This window comes from Euprymna scolopes, chromosome 19, assembly GCF_053919585.1.
Source record: "Euprymna scolopes isolate OS-2025 chromosome 19, ASM5391958v1, whole genome shotgun sequence".
Classification (NCBI taxonomy): Eukaryota; Metazoa; Mollusca; class Cephalopoda; order Sepiida; family Sepiolidae; genus Euprymna; species Euprymna scolopes.
The window spans coordinates 115,165,627-115,181,808 of record NC_136500.1 but is presented as its reverse complement, the minus strand read 5'-3'; the positions used below and the strand labels follow the sequence as shown (position 1 = coordinate 115,181,808).

Genomic DNA, 16,182 nt, shown 5'->3' with positions numbered 1-16,182 from the left:
ACAGTCAATATCAACTTCTCCAACACCTTTTGCTAAAGCAGCACAACAGGACGGCAACATGTCTGATGTTATTGCCGATTTCATGTTACTTGCGCCACACAAAAACCCGTACTTTGTTTTGAAATCGTTCATATTTTTAAAACGTTCCTGGAGACTTTGTGAAATTGTATCTACAAGTGGATAGAAAAATTCTCGGCGAAACAATTCTTCATTAGTTTGATGACGATTCGTAGCTGAAAAGACATTTTTTTTTTCTTCTCCTTGGTTCCGGATAGGCACGATCTACTTCAAGTTCATCAGCTAATTCTTTTGCTTTCCCTTCAGCTATTGCCACTCCTCCATGTCTGTACTGTGAAACAAATGACATGCCAGCCTCGATGTGAGAAATTTGGTCATCGATGCATATTGAACGACTCTGTAGCGCTTTGCTTATTATGTTTATTTGAAAAAGCAAGTCATACCATGTAATCAAACAAACCAAGAAACGCCAGCTCCTGAGTTCAATGGCTAAAGCTCAACATTCCGTGCTAATAAATCCATCTCGATTATCTAAAGACACTCTTTCTAACTCTTCAATCGCTTCCAAAATTTCTGTTGTCTGAAAACGTAATGATTTTACAGCTTCTACCTTTGCTTCCCATCTTGTGTCAGGAAGGCTTTTAATTGTAAAGTGAGTCACGTGTTTCTTCAGAATAATCAATCGCTTCGTTGACGCGGCAAACAAATTATAGATACGTTGCAGATAGCCAAAGAAAGAAATGGATGTAATTGACGACCTTGCAGCATCAGCAATTACTAGATTAAGTCGATGACTGGCGCATGGCATGTATGCAGCTTTTTTATTTACTTCCAAGAAGCGTGCCTGCACTCCATGGTTTTTTCCTCGCATGTTAGATCCGCTATCGTAACCCTGGCCACGGCAGTCTTCTATGGCAACGCCATATTTGGACAGGAAGTTGATAATGCTGTCAAAAAGGCCTTTTCCAGTTGTATCATACACATCAACAAACTCAACGAAGTGTTCAAAAATTTCCACTCCAAATCCTTCTTTAAATTCAACTCCTCGAAGAACAATACTTAGTTGGTCTGTGTGACTGATATCGGGTGTACAATCTAGTATTATGCTATAATATTTTGATGCAAGAACTTTGGAAATGATTTTGTCCCGTATTGAGAAGGTCGATAAGTTCATTCTGAATGCGGTTGCTCAGATAATGATCAATTAGTTCATGACTCTTAGCGCGTCTAACATGTTCAGACAAGACAGGGTCAAATTTTGCTATTAGCTCCACTTCTCCAACAAAATTTCCATTTCTGGTGACACCAAACTTTTCATTTGCGCCACGCAAAGCTAAATTTCTCTCAGCCAAAAATTGAATTATATTGAGTAAATGAAATAAAACTGCTCCCCACTATGTCTGCTCTTCCTGAATCAGTTTACTAGATTGTAAGTCAATAGAGTTGCCTGACCGTTTAGCATGCAACACTATCATGCACTCCTTATGATGAGTTGATTGTTCATGTGTCTTCAGAGTTTTTGACAGACGGCTCCACAGATTACCAAATCCTTGGAACGAAGACAGGCCCCCACGACTTTTGCTTCCACTACTGAGCGAACGGCAGGCAAAACAGAAAACTGGATCTGTAGACTTCGAGTAAACAAGCCAAGAACGTCTAACAGTTTCATTATTTTTTAGTGTCAAATAATAGTTCTTTTTAGAAAACTTCCGCGATGGGTTTTCCTGGTTTAATGGGAAATATAATCTGTCAGCTGGGCGGGACTCTTCGAAACCAAATTAATACAATTAATTAAAAAAACAACACTTAACTTAAATTCGATTTCTGCAAGAACGTAAAAATGACTCCAGTGAAAAAAATTAACCAACCCTTCACCCATTTCACTTTGAAAGATTCCAGCAAATTTGATAGACTAACTGACAGGAATTGGGTGTGGGTTGCTGATGCAAGAATGAGTATCCCTTTGAAGTTGTCTATAATCAAACTATCGGTGGCCGTCGATTCTATCTCTTATCACATTCTTTTTTATGGCTGTTGTTTCTTTATTTATTTTGTTGGTTTTGGTCGAGTTTTGCGGTCTTAAACTAATACAGCGGCGCCGCTAAATTTTCTTAATCGATTTAGTATATCTGAAACTTTTACATTTATTTTTTATGTTGAAACAGAGATATATAATTTCTTTCTTTTTGAAATTCATTTTTAAAAAATGAAGGCCTCTTATAATATATATGCATGGTGTCCACAAAGTCTGGCTGCATAATCTACAGGGTGTCCACAAAGTCTGGCTGCATAATCTACATGGTGTCCACAAAGTCTGGCTGCATAATCGACAGGGTGTCCACAAAGTCTGGCTACATAATCTACAGGGTGCGCACAAAGTCTGGCTGCATAATCTACTGGGTGTCCACAAAGTCTGACTACATTAAGTAGCCAGACTTTGTGGACACCCCGTATATACTTATATATATATACATGCATATATACATATATCTATCTATCTATCTATCTATCTATCTATCTATCTATCTATCTATCTATCTATCTATCTCCCCACCTCTCTCTCTCTCTCTCTCTCTCTCTCTCTCTATATATATATATATATATATATATATATATATATATATATATATAATATTTGATAGCGAGAGAAAGACGAGTTGATACATTTCAACGTACAAATATGATAATTATTTTCGTGTTAGTCCTTTTTTTTTTCATTGCAATAGTTCTGCGATGCTAAAAAGGGCCTTACGGCCCACAAGGATCTTGCGCCGCCCCTCCCCCCCCCGCAATTGCGGGGTCTGCGGGGGCACTAAGCACGAGAGAGGGGGGGAGAGAGGGGCGAGAGAGAGAGAGGGTGGGATGAAGGATTTTTAAATGTTATAAACTCGAGGATGAAAGTTGTTTAATGCGAATGATTTATAAATTCGTTGTTTTAGCTAAGAAAGAAATGTGAAAAAAAAGTTTTCGTGTTTCTAAACACCTAACGAATTGAACTGTTGTATTTTCTCTCTTTTTTCTTTCTTTTTTTTACTGTTTTTCGATTTTGTGCAGGTTGTTGTCGAATTTTTGTTGTATTTGAAGACATTACGACGATTTGAATGGAGAAGAAGATATAAATAATTATAAAGAAAAAGAAGAAAGAAAAGAAGGAAATTACGAGACGAACAATTGAGATATAGAGACAGTATGGGTTAAGATGATAGATTGAAGGTTGCGTTACGTTAATGATTTTTTTTTTTTTTTTAGTCATTCACATATTTATTATTTTTTACTTGTTTAGAATTTTCGTGATGATTTTCTTCGACCATGCGTAGGGTCGACGGGGATTTCGCGCTCCCCGCTTTTGGGAAAGTTTTTGTTCTCGTGGCTATGTTGCATTCGCAGGTTATCGCCTTAACTTTGGATCAAAGGTCATCCTGCATAGCGAAACGCGAGAACCGGGTCGCTCGGGTGCGCTTCGGCGAATTGCGAAATGACGCAATTTTTGAAGGACAAACGAAGCCTCCAGATATGGTTAGCGGACATTAGTATGGCAAATGAAACCATGAAACGCGATCACGAAAGGTCAAGAGGTGTATAAAATAAAAGAGAAAAGGCCGGCATACGTAACACGTTAATCAGTAGATTGGATTCTAAACGGGAGTGATAATATAACACGATACCTTATTAAATCTTTTGATAATATATACGTGGGATTACCCTGTCCTGATTCGGTGGCGTCTCGGTGGAAATGGAAGAAAGATCACACATGTCCTTCGAAACGATAGTTAGGGAAATAACGGGCGCCATTTGCCGGGCGTCTGATGGGGTTAAGGTTAAGGTTAGTGAGGGGTGTGACATTTTCTGGATCGGTATCGAGAGCTATGGTTTTCGAATTTAGAAAATCCGAGTGAATCAATACATTAGAACATATCTTGTGTATTAGAGTGCTGACCAGTGTAGATTTGTGGGTAGGGGGTCTTCCTATTTTGTTCCCCAGAATTATGGCATGATTTAGATGATGGAACGTATAAAAGATTGAAAGAAATACGAGGATGGTCTAGTAACACCCGAAGGAAAGAAGAGTGTCAGAAGATGTAGCGGACTAGTGAATCGTCGAGGGTCAAGGATTGAGGGCCTCGGTGTTTATAGATTTTATTCGATTTCAAATCAAGGGTCGACGAGTTCGTGTGAAAGAAAAGAGATGAATGAAGAAGAAAGAGAGAAAGGATATCTTTTTTGTTCGCATGAAAAAAGGGGTCGGTTTTCTGATTTTGGGCGAGACAGACGTGAAAGTGTACTTTCCGACTTCGTACGACCCAGAATGGGTCGGAAAAGAAAGAAACGCAAGAAAGTTTAAGTGGTCGACAATGCGATGCTCCACCTCCCTCCGCTCACTCGTTTGACAAATAAAGAACCATGCCAGAACATCGTTGTTATGGTTTTCGTCAGATGTTTCTTTCAGCCACATACAGTAACGGAACGAAATGCACTCCAGAGAAGATAAAAGGAACAGAAACAAAAAAATGTTTCGTGACTTTTATCGCAATACATATGCACACATACTAGAGGTGACACATATAAGCATACATACACAGATCATCACGACTGCGCATACATGCATAGACATTAAATAAAAGACACTCGTACAAATACAGATAATAATAATAATAATAATAATAATAATAATAATAATAATAATAATAATAATAAAATTCGCAAGCAGAACCCCCCCTCTGCAACGTTACATTTGAAGGCTTAACAATGCAGAAAGCAGGACAATTATTGAATATAGAATGGGTAAGTTAATAATGGACAAATTCACTAATTTTCATTGAAAATATTTATTTAACCGAGTGAATGACTTGTATCCAGTTGTGTTGATGGTGTCAGAAGTTTCTGAATTTTCGGAGATATACTCGCTTGTCAAGGGAAAAGAGAGAAAATAGATCCTACTCTTTGGACTGCTGTTTTAGGACTTATTTTCTTTCTTTTCTCATGATAAGGGGGTATATCCCCGAAAATTCGGGAACTTGTGACACGATCAACACAACTGGATACAGCTATTCACACTCGGATAAATAAACATTTTAATTGAAAATTAGTGAATTCGTTAATTATTAACTAATCCATTCTATATTCAATATTTGTTCTGCTGTCTGCACTGTCAACTCTTCAAACTATATATATATATATATATATATATTATGCGCGGTTTGTTTTTATATTTTTTACATATCCAACATTTTTCACTTCTTTTCTTGGCAATTTATAACTACAATAAATTGCGGTTTCACTTAATGCCATAACTAGCAAATTCTAGCATTGCTACAAATATAATTTGCTGATTTCTTTATGTTCTCTGATGAGAAGAATAATAAGAATAGGGTTTTTTGAAACTCCGCGGAATAAGGATTTTGTAAATTGTTTTTTGGAGTATCCAGTCGAACAATAAATTTTGATTGTAAAGTTCAACTTACAGTTTTAATTTTCTTATATATATATATATATATATATATATATATATATATATATATATATATATATATATATATGTATATATATATGTATATATATATATATATATATATGCACCCTCAGTCTTCATTAAGACATGCATCTAGAAGATGGAAGACTCTGATGTAGAAACTTTAGGTTTACTGTGTGTTCTATCTTGTGGTAGCCATTGAACCGACTGAGATTAGTAGTTGTACCAAATATTTGGTTGGTTTTGCATAAAGCCTTCGCCATTATAAACAAATTACATGTGTGGATTTGTTGATTATATATATATATATATATATATATATATATATATATATATATATATATATATATATATATATATATAGAGAGAGAGAGAGAGAGAGAGAGAGAGAGAGAGAGAGAGAGACTTTGCATTATTGAAATGAATTAGATTACAGGTTGGTGAATCTGATGGTTCCTAGTCTTATTAAATACTAGAAGGATTAATTTTGGCAAAAAATTGCTGCCTGCTTTTACCATGAATATTACCATGGAAACTCTCAGTTTTTACCCACACTTCACTAACATTCACACGTTATGAATATTAAACTTTTTTCAAGGATTAATTCTGCATTCGGATACCATTCATCATATCCTTTCTTTACATTCTGCATTCATTCCCTTTATCTATGTCACTTAAAGGTATTTCACTTTTAATATTTTTCTTTGTATGTGCTACTAAGCAAAATTATTGTTAACCAATATTAGTATTTTGCTAGAAATGCTAACCATTATTAGTATTTTGATAGAAATTTTCCTCTGAGGAAATGTGCTTACATTGAAAATTCATGGGTTAAGGACATTATTTTAAACTTTGTATTCTTTGATTCAAGCAATAAATTTTGAATTTTATTTGAAAATTGATACTTTAAAATGAAATTTACACACATAAACTAGAATATATATATATATATATATATATATATATATATATATATATATATACATACATACATATAGTTTACATTTCAAAGCTAAAAAAATATATTTATATATTTTTTCTTACATAATAGTTTATTTTATCTTACACTTGTTTTATTGAATGGCGTACGAACATGAAACAATTCATCAGAGATAGTTAATTTTTTGTCCCATGGAAAAAAACAAACAGTTCAAAAGTCTGTATGTATGTATGTATGTATGTATGTATGTATATACGGCATAATCACGTTGACACACCGGTTCTCGTCCGATCACCGAAGTTAAGCAACGTTGAGCCTGGCTAATACCAGATGGGTGACCATTTGGGAATTCTAGGCGCTGTATGTGCTCTCCGCTTATCTCGGCATTGTTTCCAGTCGTCTTGTACCTCAACTTGCCACTGGTATGCAACAATGTTGACTCAGGAGAGACGTGGTTGAAGATTGCGCAACTCTTGCCACACAAATTTCACGCGCAGGCACCCTTACAGTAGGTATCCATAGTCTGTCAAGACTGAAGGAAGCCTTTTTTATATGTATGTATGCATGTATGTATGTGCGTTTCCGCCACGTCAAGCAAAAGTTAGCAAGTGAAATATGTGCTTTTTTAGTCTCCCCCTGACCGAAACTATTGCAACTAGTAGGTGAAGCGAAGACTCAAATAACAAGTCAAGCAAACACTTTAGTATTAGTCCTCCGCCTAAAATGAATTCTGGAAGAAATCATCACGCTATAATAAAACGATAGTCTGTTTTCTTATTATTATTTTACGTATTCAGAAATGATAATAAAAATTTATATATGAAAATTTAAATTACTGACGTCATTCTATGATTTTATATGAACATTTTAGAAATTTACCTAGATAAAAAGTGAGTGTGAACACTGGCGGAGCATATTTTCTCGCCACTTTTGACGGAAAGGGTACATTAACGAAAGTAATGCTGTAATAAAATCAATACTCAAATCGATATTATTTCGATTGTTACCTTTTTCCTGGCTTTGTTGGGTTTAACAGGCATCGTGACGATCATTAAATAACCGAACACATTATCCAGTAAAATGAAAGCGAAAAATAGCAGCCACAACGAACAATTCAGGGCTGAAAAAAAGAAAGAAAGAAAGAAAAGAGAGGATAAATAAATAACATCAATTTTAAAAGTAATGATTTTTATGCGTTTTGGTCTTCATTAGAAAATGTCCAAGTATATTTTGACGCAAACATTATCTGTTGTAAAAAGCCATAGACAAAAAAAACAGTTGTCTTGGCAAATAGGATTGGCCCACATTAATACAGGGTGGGCCATAAGTCACGCACCAAAGAATTTAGTGATGTGAAACTGTAAAATCTTCGGGGCAAAATATATTTTCTTTTCTTTGGGTATAAGATACATCTTCTTTTATGATTGTATCAGCATGTACGTGTTTTTCAGTTTATTGCTTAAGTTTAGTTTTAATAAATAACGTTTATTACTATCAGAATTATTTCAAATCCTTTGGTGCGCGACTTATGGCCCACCCTGTACAATTGGGAAAAGTATAAACCCACAATTTTACTCTAGTTAACTTTATTACAGGTATTTTGTTTCGACATTAAATGGTCCAAAAGAGGTTGATGTGCCGTAAAACAGACATACCAGAATAAACTATCAGGGAATCGATTCATAGCATCCATTTTCTTTCTTCATTTAAGGAAGTTATATATTCGTTTGAATTTGTCACTATTCTTGTTTGTGCACAGCCTAGTGTCCACATCACTTGACCAATACTTACCAAACTTGGTCAAAATATTCATCATGATCTAACTACGAATTGATTTAATTTTTGGATATCTATGCCACAGCCAAAATCAGGAAAAAATAAAATTCATACTTTTGGCGATTATTTCGACTCTATTTATCGTAGAGACTCACAACTTAAACCATATTGTAAACAATGAACAGCTTTTCAATCGACTTCGAAAAGTCCGATCACGGTCGAAATTTTTACGCGATTTCTTCCGATTTTTCTAAATTTAATGTATGGATTTGATGATCTTTAGAATTGTTTTAGTAAATGGAATGGTGTGGTAGTTGAAGGTATGAGGAGGATGAGATAATATTAACTGAGATAACCATCATATTAAATGTGAGTCTGATCAGATAAATACTTTTTGTGCTATTATCGTTTCCATTGCATAAATTCAGGAATATTTCATACAATATGGAGAAGTACTTCATGCAATATGGAGAAGTATTTCATACAATATGGAGAAGTATTTCATACAATATGGAGAAGTACTTCATACAATATAGAGAAGTACTTCATGCAATATGGAGAAGTATTTCATACAATATGGAGAAGTATTTCATACAATATGGAGAAGTACTTCATACAATATGGAGAAGTATTTCATACAATATAGAGAAGTACTTCATGCAATATGGAGAAGTATTTCATACAATATGGAGAAGTATTTCATACAATATGGAGAAGTACTTCATACAATATGGAGAAGTACTTCATACAATATGGAGAAGTACTTCATACAATATGGAGAAGTATTTCATACAATATGGAGAAGTACTTCATACAATATGGAGAAGTATTTAGTACAATATGGAGAAGTACTTCATACAATATGGAGAAGTACTTCATACAATATGGAGAAGTATTTCATACAATATGGAGAAGTATTTCATACAATATTGAGAAGTATTTCATACAATATGGAGAAGTATTTCATACAATATGGAGAAGTACTTCATACAATATGGAGAAGTATTTCATACAATATGGAGAAGTATTTCATACAATATGGAGAAGTACTTCATGCAATATGGAGAAGTACTTCATACAATATGGAGAAGTATTTCATACAATATGGAGAAGTATTTCATACAATATGGAGAAGTATTTCATACAATATTGAGAAGTATTTCATACAATATGGAGAAGTATTTCATACAATATGGAGAAGTACTTCATACAATATGGAGAAGTATTTCATACAATATGGAGAAGTATTTCATACAATATGGAGAAGTACTTCATGCAATATGGAGAAGTACTTCATACAATATGGAGAAGTATTTCATACAATATGGAGAAGTACTTCATACAATATGGAGAAGTATTTCATAAAATATGGAGAAGTGCTTCATACAATATAGAGAAGTACTTTCATACAATATGGAGAAGTATTTCATACAATATGGAGAAGTATTTCATACAATATGGAGAAGTACTTCATACAATATGGAGAAGTATTTCATACAATATGGAGAAGTACTTCATACAATATGGAGAAGTACTTTATACAATATGGAGAAGTATTTCATACAATATGGAGAAGTACTTTATACAATATGGAGAAGTATTTCATACAATATGGAGAAGTACTTCATGCAATATGGAGAAGTATTTCATACAATATGGAGAAGTACTTCATACAATATGGAGAAGTATTTCATACAATATGGAGAAGTACTTCATACAATATGGAGAAGTACTTTATACAATATGGAGAAGTATTTCATACAATATGGAGAAGTACTTTATACAATATGGAGAAGTATTTCATACAATATTGAGAAGTACGTCATACAATATGGAGGAGTAAGACTGAGATAAGACTTTGGCCCATCCTTACGGTGTCAGGCAGAAGTATTCAGTTTTACGACTGACTTATGTTTCTGTTCTCCTATGTTTTTTTTATCTCTTAAATCATATTGCATATGTTTTATTTTTTTAAATTTTAGATATGTTGTAATTAGTTAATTAATAGTTTTAATTAATTGAGACCATTAAACGGAATCTGATAAGCTTACTGTGTGTTAATAGCCTTGGGAAAACATGATTCCATCTTTAGCTCTCCATTTCGGTAGACTAGATTTCCAAATCGACATGCTTAATGATGGTTTCCAAATTCACTCGTTCATTTTCATTGCATGTCTTACGACATATCAACATTTTCGAACAGTAGATCCGACTAATTCGATCCCGTAGTTTAACTCTTGTATTCATTTAAAATCCTCTTTTCCGGCTTTTTGATTGGCTGGCGAAAGTTTTATTATTGTAGACATGAGTTAAGCCTTTTCGTGTCTTAATGTTCAGTATCTTTAAAAAATAGGGTCACTTTGACAGGCTATAAATTCCATTTAACGTCTAAATGAACCCACAGCTTTGCTGAAAACTGTTCTTGATAGGTCTGCACCCAAAGAAAATATCATTTTCTGAGCCAGATTAAACTAGTCATTTTTTTATTTAAAAAACAAAACAATTTAACAATAAACATATTATTTATACAACTTTTATATATAATTCGTATAACTGCAACACAAAGCTTCGGTCAACTTGAAGGAGTTGAGAATCCGCAATTGATCTGAAACGAAACAGAGACAGATTGGATTGACTTCCTCCAAACTTAACCTCTCAGAAAGCTGACTAATTTTGGAATGGTTGAGTCTTCTCTGCAGATTGCGACTCAAAATCTCGCTCCTCAATCGCTCAAAGGTGCTTTCTTCGTGATCTTCGTTAACCGCAATTATCACTCTGGAACCTCTGTCTTCACGTAAACCCGCCATCTTTGCGAAGTCAATCAAGTTAGGCGTTGCTATAATTAGCAGATAATTCCTCCGACATTACATCTCCCATTTCTTCGGGATTACACTTCAACCAACGACAATAGTTCGGGAATAGAAGCAAAGATTTCGCAATTTTTTTGTAAATCATTTCTGGTGTTCTTTTTCTATAAAATCTGTCACGTGATGGCGACATCGTTGGTTAAAAGTTTGACTTCAAGCAGACGTTAGTATTTGAAAAAAAAAATTATTGAAATCATTCAATTTTAGCATGATATCTTTTCAACGAAACCAGTCAAAGTTTTACAGTTTTTGGTTTAAATAAAGAATAAACATATATAATAAGAATTAATTCATAGTTTACTTAATAAACAATTGCAATGATATAATTATATTTGCGAACTTTATTCAGTCATTAGTAGCAAATGAATATTTTTGTAAAAATATCAACTCCTCATTGGACAAGAATCTAAATACTGATATTTTAATTCAGCCAATTGAAAGCCCAGAAAATATACAATTTCATAACTTTTTTGGTCCCCCGACAAAAGAAGGATGGATCTGTAAATTCACCCTTGTCCGTTCGTCCGTTCATCTGTCCGCACTTTTCTCAATAACTACCCTTGGAATTTTTGGAAATTTTGCACAAACATTAAACATGATATGATTAAAAAAAGTAACAGAACGGATTTTCCGGGAAAACTCCGGTTGCTCCCCTAGGAGTGCCTTTCGGGTTAAAATAGCTAAAATTGACACTTTTATGCTTATTAAAGAAAATTGATGTCTTAGATTTTTATAAAATTTTCTGAAAATTTATAACTAACTGATTTCTATAATTTTGTTTGTCTATACTTCGCGATAACTCTTGGGTGTACCCCAGGGGCTCTTTTAGGGTTAATAAAACACTCCATTTTTGGGATTATTTTACCATATTTGTCCAAAATTTTCTATGTATGTCTATTTAGCAGTTTTACATGATGCTGAACTCAAATTTAAACTTTTGGGGCTAAATGGGGGGGGCAAATGATGGACTTGTTTCTTTTTTATATGGTGCAGTACTCAAATTTACATATGTTAAGGCCTAAAACTGCACCGTTTGTTCATTTTCATATATCGGTAATTGTATCGGAATTGGGAATTTACTTCAGAATTGGATTGGTAATTGTATCGGAATCGGGAAAAATATTGGAATCGTCCAATATATATATATATATATATATATATATATATATATATATATATATGCTCAAAACGAAATCTTATTGAAAATTCTTATATTTAAACTAATTCAAAGAACAATGGTTGACTCATGCGTAGTTGTTGAAATCGTTTAAAAAGAGACGATTTTAGGTGACCCCGCTAGAAATAAAAAGCAATTTCTACAAGGAATAATTGACAATTTTTTTCTAATGTTTACATATTATTTGTCCGAGAGATTGGCCTTTCTAACGATGCCGATTTGGTGCGTGTACGATGCGTATAACAAAGGTTTTTAGCAGGCATACAAACACACATACACATACTAACACATAGACATTTCTCCTTTACATAATAGACTAGCGGGTTGGTGCCCATCTATCCCCCCTATCTCTCTCTCTCTCTCTCTCTCTCTCTCTCTCTCTCTCTCTCTCTCTCTCCAGCAGTCTCTTTATGTTTTTTCTCTTTTCATCTCCTCATTTTACCGTATTTCTTGTAAACTTTTTAGTACGTTTCGCCTACTGGAGCAACATTTTTCAAGTGTAATACTGCATTCTCATATTTATTTCTTTTTGGCAACTCAAAATAGAACAAAACAGTGACATTCTTGAATAAAGGTAATTCCGTTTCCTTCTACTTTCACAATAAGATGAAGAGAAATTAGAAAAAGATCTGTAAAAAATATATGAAATATAGTAATTTTTATATAGTAAATTGCTTCAGCCATTTCCGGGACTTACTCTATATACTCACTCTATAAAATATGCATAAAATAAAGTGATTTTCAGATCGTAATTTGCTTCATCCATTTCCGGGACTGACTTCATATATCCCCTTCTAAAACATATATGCAATAAAGTAATTTTCATATCGTAGACTGCTTTAGTCCTTATCGGGACTGACTTCATGTACCCATCCTCTTAAAAATATTTATGAAATAAAGTAATTTATACAGGGTGGCCACAAAGTCACGCACCAATGTTAATTAAAAAAGTTAAAAAATTATAAAAGTTATAGATAATTTTTTAACTTTTTTAATTAACATTGGTGCGTGACTTTGTGGCCACCCTGTATATCGAAAACTGCTTAAGCTATTTCCGAGACTGCCTCTATATACACCCATCTTAAAAATATATGAGTGGATAGCTGGCGTTGCCTGTGCGCTGAACCGCCCCCCCCCAAAAAAAAACGAATCAAAACAACTTTATTTCAATCAAAATAGCATAGAATCCACGGTGATAGACATAAAAAAATGAGCATAAGTTAAAACACAAAATGTCACCCAGGTACGTAGAAGAAAATTATATTGTCTTTGTGAACATTTATTTGTATACAGGGTGACCCCCAAAAAACGGGCCCCGTGTACACTTTATGTGATATCTCCATTATTTATTCACCGATTGCCCTTATTTTACAGGACATGGCAGAATCAACGACCGTGAGTACACCAAGATCACAGTGGGAGCTAAGACAAAGAATACACTGTGTTAAATTTTACTACAAGACAGACTCGTTTAAGAAAACCCAGGACAGTTTCATGCGTCAGTTCGAATGTGAAAAGGCTCCACCCAAAAGCAAAATTCAGAACTGGGTGGACCACTCCGAGAAGTATGGGACCGTGGAGAACCTCAACGCTGCCAGAGAGAACCGTCCAAGCCACTCAGAACGTCCCAAGAAGCGAACAGCTGGTCTGGTCGAGAGAGTGAGAGAGTCTCTCCAGCAGAGTCCGAAACGCTCTGTGCGTAAGCGAAGTCAGTCCCTCGGTATGTCTCGTGAGACTTGCAGGAGAGTGCTGGTGAACGATATCAGGGCTTACCTATACAGAATACAGACGCTGCAGACCCTCACAGCCTCAGATAAGAAGCAGAGGAGGGCTGTGGAAGTTCAGATGCTCGAGAAGATCGAGGAGACATCATGTTTCCTTAACCTCCTTTGGACCTCAGATGAAGCCCACTTCATCTTGATGGAAAGCCGAACTCCAAGACAAATCTCTTCTGGGGGTCCTCCAGATCCAATGAAGTAGCCACCAAGTCCCTGCACTCTCCTAAGTGCACGGTGTGGGCTGCAATCTCGGCCAGAGGCATCATCGGACCAATCTTCATCCAAGAATCTGGCGCAGTAGTGACAGTCACCAAGGAGCGGTATGTAGAGGTCCTCAAAACCTTCAAGAGTGAGCTCCAGACCATCTACCAGCTCTCCTAAAAGGGGTCAGAACTCTGGGTTGGAACAAAAATTTAAAAAAGTAATTGCTTACGTCTAGAAGGAGTTTTACCTTATTAACCTGAGACACAATTGTCTAAGTGTAACATCAGAAAAGATACTACAGTTTGTTACAAGAAGAAAAGTCCAGGGAAGATCTCTACAATTATATAAATGCAACTGTATGTGTGTGTGTGTGTGTGTGTGTGTGAGAGAGAGAGAGAGAGAGAGAGAGAGAGAGAGAGAGAGAGAGAGAGAGAGAGAGAGAGAGAGAGAGAGAAACTTCCTTATCGTCTCCGAAAAATTTACAGAACTTTAGTGTATCGGTCTGGGTGTGATATTAGTTAAGTTTTATTATTTTACGAAACTCAAATAAGAATTAGCACATAAAAAATAAGAAAGGCTCATAAATTATATTTTTGGGTGTTTACATATACATGTACTCACAGATAAATAAATTTTAAGCATATATTCATTAAAAAAGAATACTCAATATTTTTTGATTAACATATTTTAAAAATTACCCCGGGCAACGCCGAGCAATGAGGCTTGTTAGTATATATAAACAACGAAACAGTACTGTATGTAGATGACTATATATATATATATATATATATATATATATATATATATATATATATATATATATATATATATATATATAAACAACTCGCTTCCATTCAATTTATTTAAAGACGTATTTATCAAAGATCACTACACCGTTGGGTGTAGGTAGCCGAAATTTAAGCTGTGTCAGAGTGGAGAAAAGAATAAGGAATTTAAAAAGTTCGTGTGCTGTCGCATTTTTTCAAAACTGTACTTTTCCAGTGAAGAATGGCTTTGCTCGACTGTCGAGTTGACAAAGGAAAGAAAGAAGGCATCTTTCTTCGTAAATGCCTGGAAGTCTCTGTTGACTCTCCGTAATTCCCCAAAGGTCTGGAAGTAGTCTTTCAAGTGTCGATTGAAATTAATACGAACTGTAGTCTTGTTGGTTATCGTGTGATCAAATCACCTCACAGAGGCTGACTTCCGCAGAAAGAAAGAAATGTACCTATTTATGATTGCTACATTCTCATGTCGTTAGGAGGGGGTCATCCTGTAGCCACCATGGTCCACAAATTGTGTAAACCATTCGCTTTGCTACAGCAATAACAAATAATTATATATCTCTCTTTCTCTCTTTCTCTCTCTTTCTCTCTTTCTTTCTTTTTCTTTGTTCCGAAAACCAAAGGGACTTCCAATAAAAAAAGTTGCTTTCTTAAAACATACCACCAATAGAACAAAATATCACAAAGTATTCTCGCTGACTGCAATATGGTGCGTCCTCAAGTCTAATGTAAACAAATATTTGTTCAGCCATCCTCTTGAAAAATCAAGACCCCTTAAGTATTCTTCTGCTCATTCTACTCAGTTTTCTGAGCTTTTCCTGATAGTGATAACTTTTCAATTAACAATCTTTTTATCTTTTCTCCTCAAGTTACATCCGAGCTCTAGTAAAGCGATTACCCATTAGTAAAAAAATCCTATAATAGAAAATAAAAAATCAAGATGGCTCCCAAGAAATAGCTGCCCAAGATCGGGTTTAAAATACAAAGACGCTCTTAGACTCCTTAGTAAGTACATAAATGTCGTACCCGTAAAAATATTACAATTAATTAAAAAAAACATAACTTATAAAAAAAAAAATGTAGATATAGCTTACATGAATGATGTTTTCTGCGTAGAAAACCGTGTATATTATGAAGTTGTTTAAAATGGTCGACAGGTGCTCCACACCG

The 16,182-nt window shown here is 34.7% G+C and overlaps 1 long non-coding RNA gene and 1 pseudogene across 1 annotated transcript in view; one reads left to right on the top strand and one right to left on the bottom strand.

The window, feature by feature from the left end:
• The window catches only part of LOC145239889 (uncharacterized), a 113,621-nt gene that overhangs the window by 38,531 nt on the left and 58,908 nt on the right, over positions 1–16,182 (bottom strand). The window contains exon 2 of the long non-coding RNA XR_013862390.1: positions 7,436–7,548. This is a non-coding gene — a long non-coding RNA (uncharacterized LOC145239889). The remainder of the gene's footprint in view (positions 1–7,435; positions 7,549–16,182) is intronic.
• Positions 6,679–6,795, top strand: LOC145240432 (5S ribosomal RNA; annotated as a pseudogene).